Here is a 15,279-nt window from a genome sequence, read left to right on the forward strand (position 1 = left end):
AGCCGGCCATGCTAGAATGAACACTTTAGGAGGAACTTTTTCATGAAGTTGGAATGGTCCATTTCAAAACCAGGGATGTTAAACAGTCAAGTTTTATTTGCTAATAATCAGGGATCATGTCCAACACGGCATGATGGCAAGCTGTGCCAGCTTCTCAAGTTCATTGTGATTGCAGTGAGGTTGCAAACCCAACTAAACTGAACATAATACAACTTTGCAGACACACTGTTCAGGCAATACTTTGGAATGTGTCTGTTCTCTTCTTGTACAACAATTTCATCTGAACCGCCCTTAAAGACGCTGCGCACTGTTGGTAATTGTCAAAGACCAGTCTTCTCACTTGGTGTATCTCAACATCTGCCCAAAATAACAAACTTGTGAACATTTGAGCTAAATCGGTTGTCGAAGTTGCGAGATAATAATACATTGAAATAAAAAAAACACATTGTCACACAAAGTTGTCTGATTTCAGATGCTTGATTTCGAGACCTCAAATTCTAAGTATGAGGTCTCGAAATCAAATTCGTGGAAAATTACTTCTTTCTCGGAAACTTCATTACTTCAGAGGGAGCCATTTTTCACAACGTGTTAAACTATATCAAAGTAAGGTCTTATGCTAATAATTATTATTTTGAGTAATTACCATTAGTGTCCACTTCCTTTAAGATTACACCGTTACACATTGTGCATGGTTCTAAGTTGTTGGGTTCAAATGTTTAAGCAACACTTGGGGAAAACGTTAGCTTTGTTATGTGTTATTTACATCGGGTTTAAAACATCAAATGGTTACAAAAAAACAGAAGGCAGCCTATGATTTAAAGCCATTTGACACTTCTGAACAGAACAAAAAATAAAAGTTCACAGATTTACAAATAACTTACAGGGTTTACAGATGGTAATGGTGAAAGACTTCTCTTGAAATGTTATTCCATGAAATGCTTTACTTTTTGAGAAAACAATAAAACAATAATTATCCATTCTCGATATCGAGAATAACGGATTCGTTTTAAACACATGTCATGACACGGCGAAACGTGCGGAAACAAGGGTGGGTTTTCCCCGTTACTTTCTCCCGACTTCGATGACCGATTGAGCCTAAATTTTCACAGGTTTGCTATTACAAGTTGTAATACACGAAGTATGGACATTATTCTGGACAATACTGTTTACCGATGTTGTGTGATTGATTAACCGTTGACATCTGGGCCCAAATTTCATAGAGCTGCTAAGCACAAAGCTAAGCATGAAATTTCTTCCTTGATAAAAACAGGATTACCAACCAAATTTCATTTTTTTGCATATTCCTTGTTACTGGTATTCATCCTGAAAGTCACGTTAAAATTTGGTTGGTAGTCCTGTTTTTATCAAGGAAGGAATCTCATGCTAAGCAATTTTTTGTGCTTAGCAGCTCTATGAAATTGGGCCCAGATATTGGCGTATCTGACCTACATCGTTTAAATAATTAAAGGCAGTGAACACTATTGGTAATTAGTCAAAATAAGGTAGTGGACACTATTGGTAGTAACTCAAAATAATGTAGTGGACACTATTGGTAATTACTCAAAATAAGGTAGTGGACACTATTGGTAATTACTCAAAACAATTATTAGCATAAAACCTTTCTTGATGACGAGTAATGGGGAGAGGTTGATGGTATAACACATTGTGAGAAACGGCACCCTCTGAAGTTCCATAGTTTTCGAGAAAGAAGTAATTTTCCACGAATTTGATTTGGAGACCTCAGATTTAAAACTTGAGGTCTCGAAATCAACCAACGCACACACCTTCTTGTGACAAGGGTATTTTTTTCTTTCATTCATACCTCGCAAGTTCGATGACCGATTGAGCTCAAATTTTCACAGGTTCATTATTTTATGCATATGTTGAGATAAACCAACTGTGAAAGCTAGTCCTTGACAATTATCAATAGTGTCCACGGCCTTTAACTGGACATGGATAATCCAGTCAAGGAGGAAGACGTTTAAAGGCAGTGGACACTATTGGTAATTTGTCAAAGACCAGTCTTCTCACTTCGTGTATCTCAACATTTGCATAAAATAACAAACTTGTGAAAATTTGAGCCTAATCGGTCGTCGAAGTTGCGAGATAATTGAAGAAAAAAACACCATTTTCACACGAAGTTGTATGCTTTCAGATGCTTGATTTCGTGACCTCAAATTCTAAATCTGAGGTCTCGAAATCAAATTCGTGGAAAATTACTTCTTTCTCGAAAACTACGTCACTTAAGAGGGAGCTGTTTCTCACAATGTTTTATACCATCAACCTCTCCCCATTACTCGTTACCAAGTGAGGTTTTATGCTGATAATTATTTTGAGTAATTACCAATAGTGTCCGCTACCTTTAACCAAAACAAGCTGACCAAATAAAATGAAATCGTACTTCAAAACTCCCAGTACCAAGTTTTGTTCCCCTACGTAAATTCAGTCTGCTGACAAATTGAAACCAGCGCCAGTGTAAAGTGAACATAACCCTACTGTTTGCAGATAGCACTGTGCAAGCAGTTCTTGGTGAAATGTGTATTTACATAATGTCTATGGGGGTTGTCTGGGCGTGTCTGACCTATATCGAAGTTTTTCAAAGTCAAGGTCTACGTTTGATAACAGGGCCCAATTTCATAGAGCTGCTTCAGCAAAACAAATCCTTGCTTAGTAAAATCAGATTACCGGCCGAGACTCCACTTAATTGTTATGCTAAGTAAGCAACAGCTAAACACCAGTCATGAGCACTGAATTTTTGGCCAGTGACATGTGTAAAACAAGCGAGCTTTTTTCGTGCTTAAGCAACATTTTTGCTTAAGCAGCTCTATGAAATTGGCCCCTGATGTGTATGATTTGAAACTGGAAGGTTTCCGGTAACACCAATGACTATCTCTAAACGAGTTCGGATTGTTCCGAAAAGAACCGTTGGTTTCAACTATAGGTTTTCTCGGTCAAATTCGGAAAATGAGCAGCCAATTTAACCACCGGCGTACTCTTTCGCACGAAATCGAATGCTATTGAAAAGGGTCATTTGATTTCATTTTATGATTAGATGTTATGTCGCGTCGTTCGACTTAATCATATTTCGAAAATACTCATTCAATTTAACAATTCATCAAAGCAGCATTCAAATTCGCAGACGCTTCTTGAGGCGTGTGTGTCTCGAAAAAGAATGACGGTATGCTAAATTGAACAGAGTGCTAAGGGAATTTGACTCGACTCAATACGAAATTGAATGACCGAATTCGGAATTTAAAACGCAGTAAAAACCGGAGAGGCAAAATAGCTTTAATTCGAACGCATGAAAATGCAATTGGCTGCTCATTTGTCGAATTTGACCGAGAAAACCTATATTAAAATTAATAGTAGCACTTAGTGGAGTTTTTAGCAAGAGGTGTGTTATGCCCCCCCCCCCCCCCCCCCCCCCTAGTGGAAAGCATTTTTGTATTTTAGTGTTTGAATATCTTGTGTTTTATATTTGTACTTAAATAAATATTTTTATATCGAAATGTTTTTTTGTGATTTTTTTTAAGGTATATTTATTTTCCTATGCTCTGTAATTTTAAACGCAATTCAGCCTCGTTTGAATGTTTTTAATAAACCAATAGTAATAAACTCGACGTTTCGATCAGTATGCTCTGATCGTCTTTTTGACACAATCAGAAGACGATACGAGCGTCTGATCGAAACGTCGAGTTGAACCCAACGGTTTTTGCCGGAGCAACCAGAACTCGTTTAAAGATAGTCATTACATAGTGTTACCGCAACCTTTCCACAACTATAGGTTTGATTGAAGGAACACGTTGCCTTGGATAGGACGATTTGGTCTATGAAAAGCGTTTGAAACCGTTTGTTATGAAATGCATATGGTTAGAAAGATGATTTAAAAGTAGGATATAATGATCCACACAAGTGTCACTCAAAATTGCATGGTTTTCATTTTACGTCGCGGACTAACACGGTCGGCCATTTATGGGAGTCAAACTATTGACTCCCATAAATGGCCGACCGTGTTTGTCGACGAGGTAAAACAAAAACCACGCAATTTCGAGGCATATTTGTGTAGGTCATTGTATTCTACTTTTACAATATCTTTCTAACCATACCGATTTTATAACAAACGGTTACAGAACGCTTTTCAAAGACCAACTCGACCGATCCAAGGCAACGTGTTCCTTTAATGGCAATCAAAAACTTACGTGGTTGAATAAAATTATTATTTTATTTCCTCGGATATAATTCTTTGTTGGCAGGGGCCGTCCAGGGTAAATCAAACGTTTTAAAAACTGTCATCAAAGCGATGTGCCCTCCCAGACCCCTCCAGTAAATAGCATACGTGTTTATAAAAAATACATAACATTATCAGTACAGCTACGAAAGATGAAAGGAATTTTAGAAAACATTTCACTTCGAAGTTTTATTGTTTCGAAACGGAGGCCTATTAGTTTCTATCAACATCGAAAATGAATCAAAGAAGCTTGGAGTGTTAAAAACTTTTCTCAGACTTAGTTTTCCAATTGCGGATTTACGCTTCCTGCGCGGACACAATCGCTCCGAATTTCTGGCATTGTGGAAAACGCAACCACCTCTTGAAATAGTCAGTTTGTAATTTTTGTTTCCTTTAGGAAAAAAAAAAAAAAAAATGGACCTTAGTATTAGTTGACTCTAATTCCGTACACATGTAGGTTTTAATTCATGCCATTTTCATGGAACATCTTGTACGTGTGTGCAAATACAGTTTTAATATACATTTTATTTTATTTTACTTTTCAAATATTTTTATACAAAAATCAAGTTATTATTATTGTTTAAAATAAGCTGGAGAGAAGAGCCTCTTGACAGAAACTGTGTTTATTTAGCCAATCATTAAGTGCTCTCTATATATAGCTAGGTCTCTTTCCTTCCTCGGTATTTGAACATCCTGTTCAAACCGGAAGGAAATGTCATCAGGATCATGGATACTATAAACACGTGACACTAGTTATACTTAAAAACTACGTTATTAATATAGTTCAGGAAATATAAAATTACTAATTAATGTAATTCAGTTCCGTATTGTCAACTTAAAGTTAAAGGAACGTTACAGAATTGGTAAGAAACAAAACACGTCTAAGGTCACAGATTTACATAAAACCACTTTCTAATGATGATAGTAGTAGAAATATATCTGTCTGAATGAAATACGATATTGAACTTGATGAGAAATCAACACAACTGATTTCCCGTTTGGAGCAGTGTGCGTATTAAATAGTATTGTTCCCTTTTCTTTCTTTTTTAAATCGATGTCATGCAAAAAATGTATAATCAGTGTTACAATGTTTTCTCGCGACCCAGATCGCCGATCGATCTCAAAGTTGTACAGGTTTGTCAGTTTATTTATGTACGGTGGAGTACAGCTCACACTGCCAGCAACTGTTTGTTAGGAAATAAAAAAAAAAACAATACAATTCTGTAATGTTCCCTTTTATTGGTAATTGTCAAAGACTAGCCTTCACAGTTGGTGTATTTCAACATATGCATAAAATAACAAACCTGTGAAAATATAATAAAAGAATAAAAAACACCATTGTCACACGAAGTTTTGTGCTTTCAGATGCTTGATTTCGAGGCTTCAAATTCTAAATATGAGGTCTCTCAATCAAATTCGTGAAAAAATACTTCTTTCTCGAAAACTACATTACTTCAGAGGGAGCCGTTTCTCACAATGTTATATACTATCAACCTCTCCCCATTACTCGTTACCAAGAAAGGTTTTATGCTAATTATTATTTTGAGTAATTACCAATAGTGTACACTATTGTGGTTAATTAGATGCTATATTATTTCATAGTGAATGAAACAGTGGTGGCGTGATACGGAAACTTTTCCCTTTAGTCAAAAACATTTCAGCTTGGCCGAGCATGCAAATGCCACCGTAGATCAAGATGCAGCCATTTTGAGCGAGTTACATACAAAACAACACATTGCTCTACACGAGCTTATAAACGTACGAGACACTGAAAATGTACCATTCTGAAAAGGACAAAAAGGTCAATGTGAAGAACGTGAATATAACATATGCTTACCTCTTCAAAATAAGCAGGAGCTATCAAGAAAAATCAGCAGGACTCTTAAGAAATATTATTGGTACGCGCAGCAGTGAGTGCTCTTGTCGCCTGGAGTCTGAGAAAGTGACCCACGGGTGAAACTGCGGAACGGCGTTCCACACTGCTGGTTTCGGGCGGGGAAAGTACCGCGAATAGAAACGCAGTAAACACAGCAGGTGATGAACATACAAGCAATGCTTCATGAATAATACAGCAGCTTTTTGTGAGGTCACTCCTTATTTGTGTTCAAGTCATGCGCTTTTAAAGGCAGTGGACACAATTGGTAATTACTAAAAAAAATAACTATTAGCATAAAACCTTATTTTGGTAACGAGTAATGGGGAGCCGTTGATGGTATAAAACATTGTAAGAAACGGCTCCCTCTGAGGTAACGTAGTTGTCGAGAAAGAAGTAATTTTCCACGAATTTGATTTCGAGACCTCATATTTGGAATTTGAGGTCTCGAAATCAAATTCGTGGAAAATAACTTCTTTCTCCTCGACAACTACGTTACTTCAGAGGGAGCCAATTCTTACAATGTTTTATACCATCAACGGCACACACCTTCGTGTGACAAGGTTGTTTTTTCTTTCATTATTATCTCGCAACTTTGACGACCGATTGATCGCAAAATTTTCACAGGATTGTTATTTTATGCATATGTTGAGATACACAAAGTGAGAAGACTAGTCTTTGACAATTACCAATAGTGTCCAGTGTCTTTAAAGGAACACGTTGCCTTGGATCGGTCGAGTTGTCTTTGAAAAGCGTTTGTAACCGTTTTTTATAAAATGCATATGGGTAGAAAGATGCTGTAAAAGTAGAATACAATTATCCACACAAACATGCCTCGAAATTGCGTGGTTTTCCTTTTACCTCGTCAACTAACACGTCGGCCATTTATGGGGGTCAAAATTTTGACTCCCATAAATGGCCGACCATATTAGTTCGCACAGTAGAAGGAAAACCACGCAATTTCGAGGCAAACTTGTGTGGATCAATGTATTCTACTTTGAAAACATCTTTCCAACCATATGCATTTTATAAAAAACGGTTACAAACGCTTTTGTTTTGACCAACTCGTCCGATCCAAGGCAACGTGTTCCTTTAACTGCCACTTTCACTGTTGGTAAAATAAGCCTTTTGTGTATTTTTTTCCTCAGACGACCTTCTATAGATCCGTTTCCCATGAACTGTTAGTCTAAACACCGGTGGGAGGTTTATGGGGAAAAACCTAAAAAAAAAATGCCGTGTTGGATGTACGGAGGTCTGGATGTGCCATCCAACTTGTTGAGATCCTGGCATGATTATTTTTTTGGGAAGATGGAGAGGAGGAATACGTTCGATCTTTTTAGATGAGACGATGGGTTTGCGCGACAGTCTCTAAGTATGTTAATATTCGAAATAAGATACCGTTCTTCTTAAAGCCATTGGACCCTTTCGGTACAGAAAAAAAATCAAAAAAAAAAATCACAGATTTACAAATAATTTACAGGGTTTACAGAAGGTAATGGTGAAAGACTTCTCTTGAAATATTAGTCCATGAAATGCTTTACTTTTTGATAAAACGGTAAAACAATATAAATTCTCGTTAGCGAGAATTACGGATTTGTTATAAACACATGTCATGACACGGCGAAACGCGCGAAAACAGGAGTGGGTTTTCCCGTTATTTTCTCCCGACTCCGATGTCCGATTGAGCCTAAATTTCCACAGGATTGTTATTTTATATATAAGTTGTGATACACGAAGTGTGGGACTTGGACAATACCGTTTACCGAAAGTGTACAATGGCTTTAAGCTTGCATAACGATTACTACAATTTTGTTTTAAGTTTTAGTAAATCGTTTTCGTGTGAGGAATTGTCAAGGCGACTCGAATTCTTCCATAAATTAACATTTGCTATTCTCAAAACACTTTGCAATTTCAGTATTTTGTTTTGCCAAGTTGATTTACTTTGCAATTTCAGTATGTTGTTTTGCCAAGTTGATTTATGCAACTGTGTGCAGTGTACAACCGTAGTTGCTATCCTTTAAACGGGACGTATGCCATAGTTGTGTGGTTTTGGTTGTGTTTTCCTTGTTAACACTTGTAACATTAAAGGGAAGGTACACGTTTGGTAATTACTCAAAAACTTACTTGGTGTGAGCATAGGGAAAATGTAATAGTATAACACATTGTGAAACGGCTCCCTCTGAAGATAGCATAGATTTTGAGAAAGAGGTAGTTTTTCACTAAAATATTAAATACTCCATACCCAGAAGTCAAATTATTTCTATCTGAAAGCACAAAAATTCGTCCAACAAGGGTTTTTTTTTTTCTGTCAACATTTCCTCGCAACTTTGACGACCAATCGGGCTCAAATTTTCACAGGTTTGTTATTTTATGCTTATGTTGGGATACACCAAGAGAGAAGACTGGTCTTTGAGAATTACCGAACCTATTCAGTGCCTTAAAATTTCAACACCATAAAACACGCCGTCGCGAGAAAACAAAGTCAATCAGTTGTAAGAATATACATATTATTTTAGGTCATGACCTTTACCCTTGCTGGCTACATACGCGACTGAAAGGAGAGACCAAGCACTAGACTGTCGGTGTATCTTAACATTTGCATAATATTGCAAAATACATTTGAAATAAAAAAAAACACCCTTGTCACACGAGGTTGTGTGCTTTCAGATGCTTGATTTCGAAACCTCAAATTCTAAACTTGAGGTCTCGAAATCAAATTTGTCAAAAAATACTTCTTTCTCGAAAACTACGTCACTTCAGAGGGAGCCGTTTCTCACAATGTTTTATACTATCAACCCTTCTTATTACTCGTTACCAAGTAAGGTTTTATGCTAATAATTATTTTGAGTAATTACCAATAGTATCCAAAGGCTTTAAGCACCTCTATTAAACTTGGCCTTGACCTCTTCATTGACCCCAGGATGGTTCATGACGCAAAATGTAAGGGGTATTAGTGTGGGTTGCATCGAATGATTGTATACGGGATAAAACTTCCTTCCGACTGGCAGGAACTCACACAAGAAGACCCCCCCCCCCCCCCACCCCCAGGAATCAAGTCAAACAAAACATTAATTTTACATGGATTTTGAAAAGCTATTGTGTTTAATATTAATACTGAATCTTTGGGGTTTGTGCTTAGCTTTTCTGTAAAAAAACGCACGGGGAATTCATTTTCTCCGAACCTTACTCATTTACTAAAATAACGTCATCATTAAGTTGTAAAGAGTAACAATTAGTACACTAGCGGTGATCTTTTTCTTTCAGTTTGTTATATTCTTTTTTTTTTTTAGTTTATAGTTGATTTTTTAAACTAGCATTCCTGTTCTACATCAAGTATTAAGCATCAAACAATGGTCAAAGTGATAAAATATTAACTTATTTAAACATGATTTCATGTACAAAAACACAGCCCTTTTAGTAGAAAAACAAAGCCCTAAATGCCGATACAAATTTACAAATAGTTCTTATAAATGTCACATTATAATACATGCCACATACATTTATCAAGTGACGGTTATAGGCATTTTATCACTCACGAACTGGCTACGACTTCATCAGCCATTTCAAAACCATATGGGCATCAGGCTCCACTACAATGACTGACGATGTCTTAGCCAAAGTCGTAATTTCTAAGATCCTCGACCGCCACAATATTACAAGACAGGGAAGCAAGGTTCACATATCTAAGCGTACGTACGTAAAACAATCTCTTATTAATTATAAATATTATACGAGGAAAAAAACCACATTCTATAAAAATGTTCTATAAAACATTTTTGTACAGGTGTATATTTGAGCCCCGCCAGCCTCCCCGATAATACTTTTATAACGGACCGCGTTCCTCATCCCATGAAATGAGGACTGAAGACATGAATTTCAATTTAAAGACACTGGAAACTATTGGTAATTGTCAAAGACCAGTCTTCTCACTTGGTGTATCTCAACATATGCATAAAATAACAAAACTGTAAAAAAATTGCGCTGGATTGGTCGTCAAAGTTGCGAGATAATAATGAGAGTAAAACAAACCTGGTCACACGATGTTGTGTGCTTTCAGATGCTTGATTTCGAGACCTCAAATTCTATACTTGAGGTCTCTAAATCAAATTCGTGGAAAATTACTTCTTTCTCGAAAACTATGGCACTTCTGAGGGAGCCGTTTCTCACAATGTTTTATACTATCGACCTCTCCCCATTACTCGTCACCAAGTGAGGTTTTGTGCTAATAATTATTTTGAGTAATTACCAATAGTGTCCACTGCCTTTAAAATACTATGATGATTACAGCCTACTTCTTGTTTATTATTAATAAACAGGAGTTGGGGTACAATCTGAAAACTCCTGGATCAGATTAAACCCGGATTCCTGGGGTGGAAATCGCAAAGAGTTAATACTAATCTTATCTCAAGTTAAGACGAGTTACTCGTCCTTACGTAGGACAGCCTTTAAGGCAGTGGACGCTATTGGAAATTACTCAAAATAATTTGTAACATAAAACCTGAATTGGGAGATGTTGGTAGTAAACAACATTGTGAGAAACGGCTCACTCTGAAGTGACATAGTTTTCGAGAAAGAAGTAATTTTCCACGAATTTGATTTCGAAAACTCAGATTTAGATTTTGAGGTCTCGAAATCAAACAGCTGAAAGCGCACAACTTCGTGTGACAAGGCTGTTTTGTCTTTCATTGTTATCTCGCAACTTCGACGACCAATTGAGCTCAAATTTCACAGGTTTATTATTTTATGCACATGTTGAGATACACAAAGTGAGAAGACTGGTCTTTGACAATTACCAATAGTGTCCAGTCCAGTGTCTTTGATAATAGTCCTATCTCAGTCCCCTTACTCTTTGTGAAATCAACCCCTGCCGTCGATTTCACAAAACTCTTCCTTCCTACACTGTTGGTAATTTTCAAAGAATCGCCTTCACAGTTGGTGTATCTCCACATATGCATTACATAACTAATCTGTGAAAATTTGAGCTCAATCGGTCATCAAAATTGCGAGATAATCATGAAAGACGAAAACACGCTTGTCACACGAGGTTGTGTGCGTTTAGATGGTTGATTTCGAGACCTCAAATTCTAAACATGAGCAAATTCTAAACTTGAGGTTTCAAAATCAAATTCGTTGAAAACTACTTCTTTCTCGAAAACTATGGCACTTCAGAGGGAGCTGTTTCTCACAATGTTTTATACCAACAACCTCTCCCCATTACTCGTCACCAAGAAAGGTTTTATGCTAATAGCTATTTTGAGTAATTACCAATAGTGTCCACTGCCTTTAAGACTAATCTTAGGACTTCGGACGAGTCCCAACCCTGCACTGTAGCATGCAGAACTTAAGAATAATCCTAAGTTAGGACGAGTTCCTCGTCTTAACTCGAGATGAGACGAGTCCTAACTCTTTGTGAACTCTTTGTGGTCCCATAGCACCCGACCCGTTTCTGGATCAGTATGACCCAGAACCTAAGTCAAGATTACCCAGAAATTGATCAAACTGCCGATAGAATCAGAGTTAAAGGAACATGTTGCCTTGGATCGGACGAGTTGGTCTATAAAAAGCATTTGTAACCGTTTGTTATTAAATGCATATGATTAGAAGGATGTTGTAAAAGTAGAATACAATGATCTACACAAATATGCTTCGAAATTGCACGGTTTTCCTTTTACCTCGTCGACTAACACGGTCGGCCATTTATGGGAGTCAAATTTTTGACTCCCATAAATGGCCGACCGTGTTTCTTCGCGACGTGGAATTCCGTGGAATTCTGACGCATGTTTGTGTGGATCATTATATTCTACTTTTAAGTTATCTTTCTAACCATATGCATTTTGTAACAAACGGTTTCAAGCGCTTTTCAAAGACCAACTTGACCGATCCAAGGCAACATGTTCCTTTAAAATCCAACTCTATAACAAATTTTCGGATTAGCGTTACACAGAAACGGGCTAAGTTTTTCAGGAATCAGAGCCCTGAGCGAATCCAACTGGAGTTTTTCATATGAAACACATGTATTTTTTAAGCTTTTAATGTAAAGATACAAACTATGATGAAACAACAGGCTATTATTGAACACCTATGGAGTTCTGAAAGAGTCATCAGACTTTTTTTAGATTCTGCCATAACATGCGGATAATATACCATAATTACAAGTATCCGCCATAGTTATCTCAGGATGTCAAAAATTCGGATGGCCCTTCAAAAGCTCCATACATTACATAAAAAACACATCAGCTTGATGACATTTGAAAACCATGACACAAATTTTTAAGGAACACGTTGCCTTGGATCGGTCGAGTTGGTCTTTGGAAATCGTTTGCAACAGTTTTTTATAAAATGCATATGGTTAGAAAGATAATGTTTAGGTAGAATACACTGATCTACACAATTTTGCCCCGAAATTGCATGTTTTTCCTTTTACTCTGCAAACTAACACGGTCGGCCATTTACATGTATGTGCTCAACAATTTGACTCCCATTAATGGCTGTCCGTGTTAGTCGACGCGGTAAAAGGAAAACCACGCAATTTCGAGGCATAGTTGTGTGGATCATTGTATTCTACTTTCAAAACCTCTTTCTAAACATGTATTTTATAACAAACGGTTACAAACGCTTTGTATACACCAAGGCAAGGTGTTCCTTTAAATACCTCAACTTTCTTTCTGAGACAAGAACGAGCTTTCTATCAGCTTGTTTCTACAGTACAATTTTGATTTTGGAAAACAAAAATTCTGCTTCAACACCATCAGCCATGGGCTACTTGTATATGCTTGAAACCTTGTAAACATCAACCATGGTTCATTACAAAACAAAATCAGTAACAAAGCTCTTTTAAAGGCAGTAAACACTATTGGTAATTACTCAAAATAGTTTTTAGCATAAACACTTACTTGGTAATGAGTAATGGGGAGAGGTTGGTGGTATAAAACATTGTGAGAAATGGCTCCCTCTGAAGGAACATAAGTTTTCGAGTAAGAAGTAATTTCTACGAATTTGATTTCGAGACCTCAGATTTATAATTTGAGGTCTCAAAATCAACACAGTCTGAAAGCACACAACTTGTGACAAGGTGTTTTTTCCTTCATTATTATCTCGCAACTTCGATGACCAACTGAGCTGAAATTTTCACAGATTTGTTATTTTATGCCTATGTTGAGATACAACAAGTGAGAAAACTGGTCTTCGCTAATTACCACTAGTGTCCACCGTCTTTAAAAGAATTTCTTTGTATCCATGAAAAACGTCAACCATGGTCTCAAACCCACATCAATAGGTTGGGACAAAGGCCTACACATAACAGAACATGTAACCAATTAATCACCATAGTATAACACAATCCTTGAGAATACAAAAATGGTTATTTTTTCAATTTTGTGAAACACATTCTCACCATTCCTTTCAGGGATCTGGATTTTAGTACATTATTTTAAATAAGACACAGCTACCTGAAGCTAATTTAAGAAGCTATTTTTAAGACAATAACGCTGTGAGGAAAGAGATACAAACGCAACGAGACAAACTGTGAATAAAAATCATCTAGACTCGGTCTGCTTTCCAGAGGACTTTGCTGCGCAGTTTAGTGACACCATGTTGTCTTAGTAATGTATGTGGGGTGTCGTGTCCGAGTGGATAAGAACATCGAGCCCAAGCTCTGGTGCTTCTGTTCTTCAGAGTGTGGGTTCGAATCCCGGTCGTGACACTTGTGTCCCTGAGCAAGACACTTAACTATAACTGCTTCTCTCCACCCAGGGGTAAATGGGTGTGAGGGCAGAGATGGTTCTAAGACCCACTCATTAAGCGCCTTACAAGGGTTTACAAGGTATTGCGGGGCATATAATAATAATATAATTTGAGGGGCTAATCGTCCTTACTCGCAGCTAGAGCTGAATTGCGAAGGACGCGGCTACAACGTGTTCGAGAAGCAGGCATTCAGCTGCCAGCCACATCAACCCATTATGACCACGGAGCACAGCCAAGATCGAAAGTGTTTGATTTTTTTCCTGAGGGAGGAAAACCGGAAGAGAACCAATGCACAACTCAACTCACATATGGCCCCGACCGGGAATCGAACCGGGGTCACCTTGGTGAGAGGCGAGCGCTTTACGCACAAGCCAACCATGCCACCCACTAACTAATATGGCATCCACAGCCAGGAACACCTAATGCATGATGAGGTTTGTTGAATTGAACAACGTAGCTGATTACACTACTATGAGGTAAAAAACATTACAAAATCTGATGTTATTCATTGAACAACAATGAACTTAGCCATCATTGTTAATGTTAATATTAACACTAACTAAATTTGTTTCGAATTCTGCTGACATTTGTAAGTCCACAAGCCACTGCCAGGGACCAAGCAATAATAATATCCAGAAAAAAAAAATAAAAACATACAATAATTAAAATGAATTCACTTGCACAACAAGTGGGTTATTGTTTGGTGTGTCATGGCCGAGCTATTAAGAGTGTGGGTTTGAAACCCCGTCGTAACACTTGCTACACAAAATTTGGGAGGTAGTGCTTCGGACTGATGATACCCAAGCCTACATCCGTATGGACCTAGAAAAAGGTAACCGTGTTTCAGCCCAAGGAGTAGGTGGCAACGGTCTCTGGAAAAAAAATAATTGTAGCCCACACCTTGAAGTGGTCTTCAGGCCTTGTGTGTCTGGCGACTAGCATAAACATTTTTTTTTAGTTGCCTCCCGGGTCGACCCCGGTCTGCCCCCCGGTGCGTTCAAATAGCTTTGACGCCATTCCAGGGGTTCACCCAGGTCAGCCCCCAGTGCCCTGCTTGTGGAGTGAGTCTCTGGGGGGCTGGCCCGAGGTGCATGACGTCACCACGAGAGGGTGAGTGATCGCTCGTTTAGCTCTTGTCAGGGGCTCACCCGAGTAGGCACCGCGGGGTGGACCCAGGGAAGCTACACTTACGCACCCAAAGTCAAAATGAAACTCATTGTTTGCAGGCAAGAGACAACTTCAATGTTTTTAAAAAAACAATTAATCAAATGTTAAGAGGTGCTTCAGTTTCAATTTCTCTTTTGTAATGCACTGTATTAGAGAGAGTCATCTTCGCATGAATTTCAAACTTCCCCCGAAAATTTAATGCATTACTAAACTGAAATCGACCTTCAGCCCTGATCTTGCTGTTTGTAGCAGTTATCGTGTAGCCGAC

General features: G+C 37.8%; 1 protein-coding gene across 1 annotated transcript in view; it reads right to left on the reverse strand.

The window, feature by feature from the left end:
• LOC139942796 (uncharacterized) overlaps nucleotides 1-6,261 on the reverse strand; it is a 33,656-nt gene extending 27,395 nt beyond the window's left edge. Inside the window, exon 1 of the mRNA XM_071939575.1 lies at nucleotides 6,066-6,261. The gene's annotated coding sequence lies outside the window, so the exon portion shown is untranslated. The remainder of the gene's footprint in view (nucleotides 1-6,065) is intronic.
• Nucleotides 6,262-15,279: the final 9,018 nt, after the last annotated feature.

This window comes from Asterias amurensis, chromosome 10 (assembly GCF_032118995.1).
Source record: "Asterias amurensis chromosome 10, ASM3211899v1".
NCBI classification, from domain to species: domain Eukaryota; kingdom Metazoa; phylum Echinodermata; class Asteroidea; order Forcipulatida; family Asteriidae; genus Asterias; species Asterias amurensis.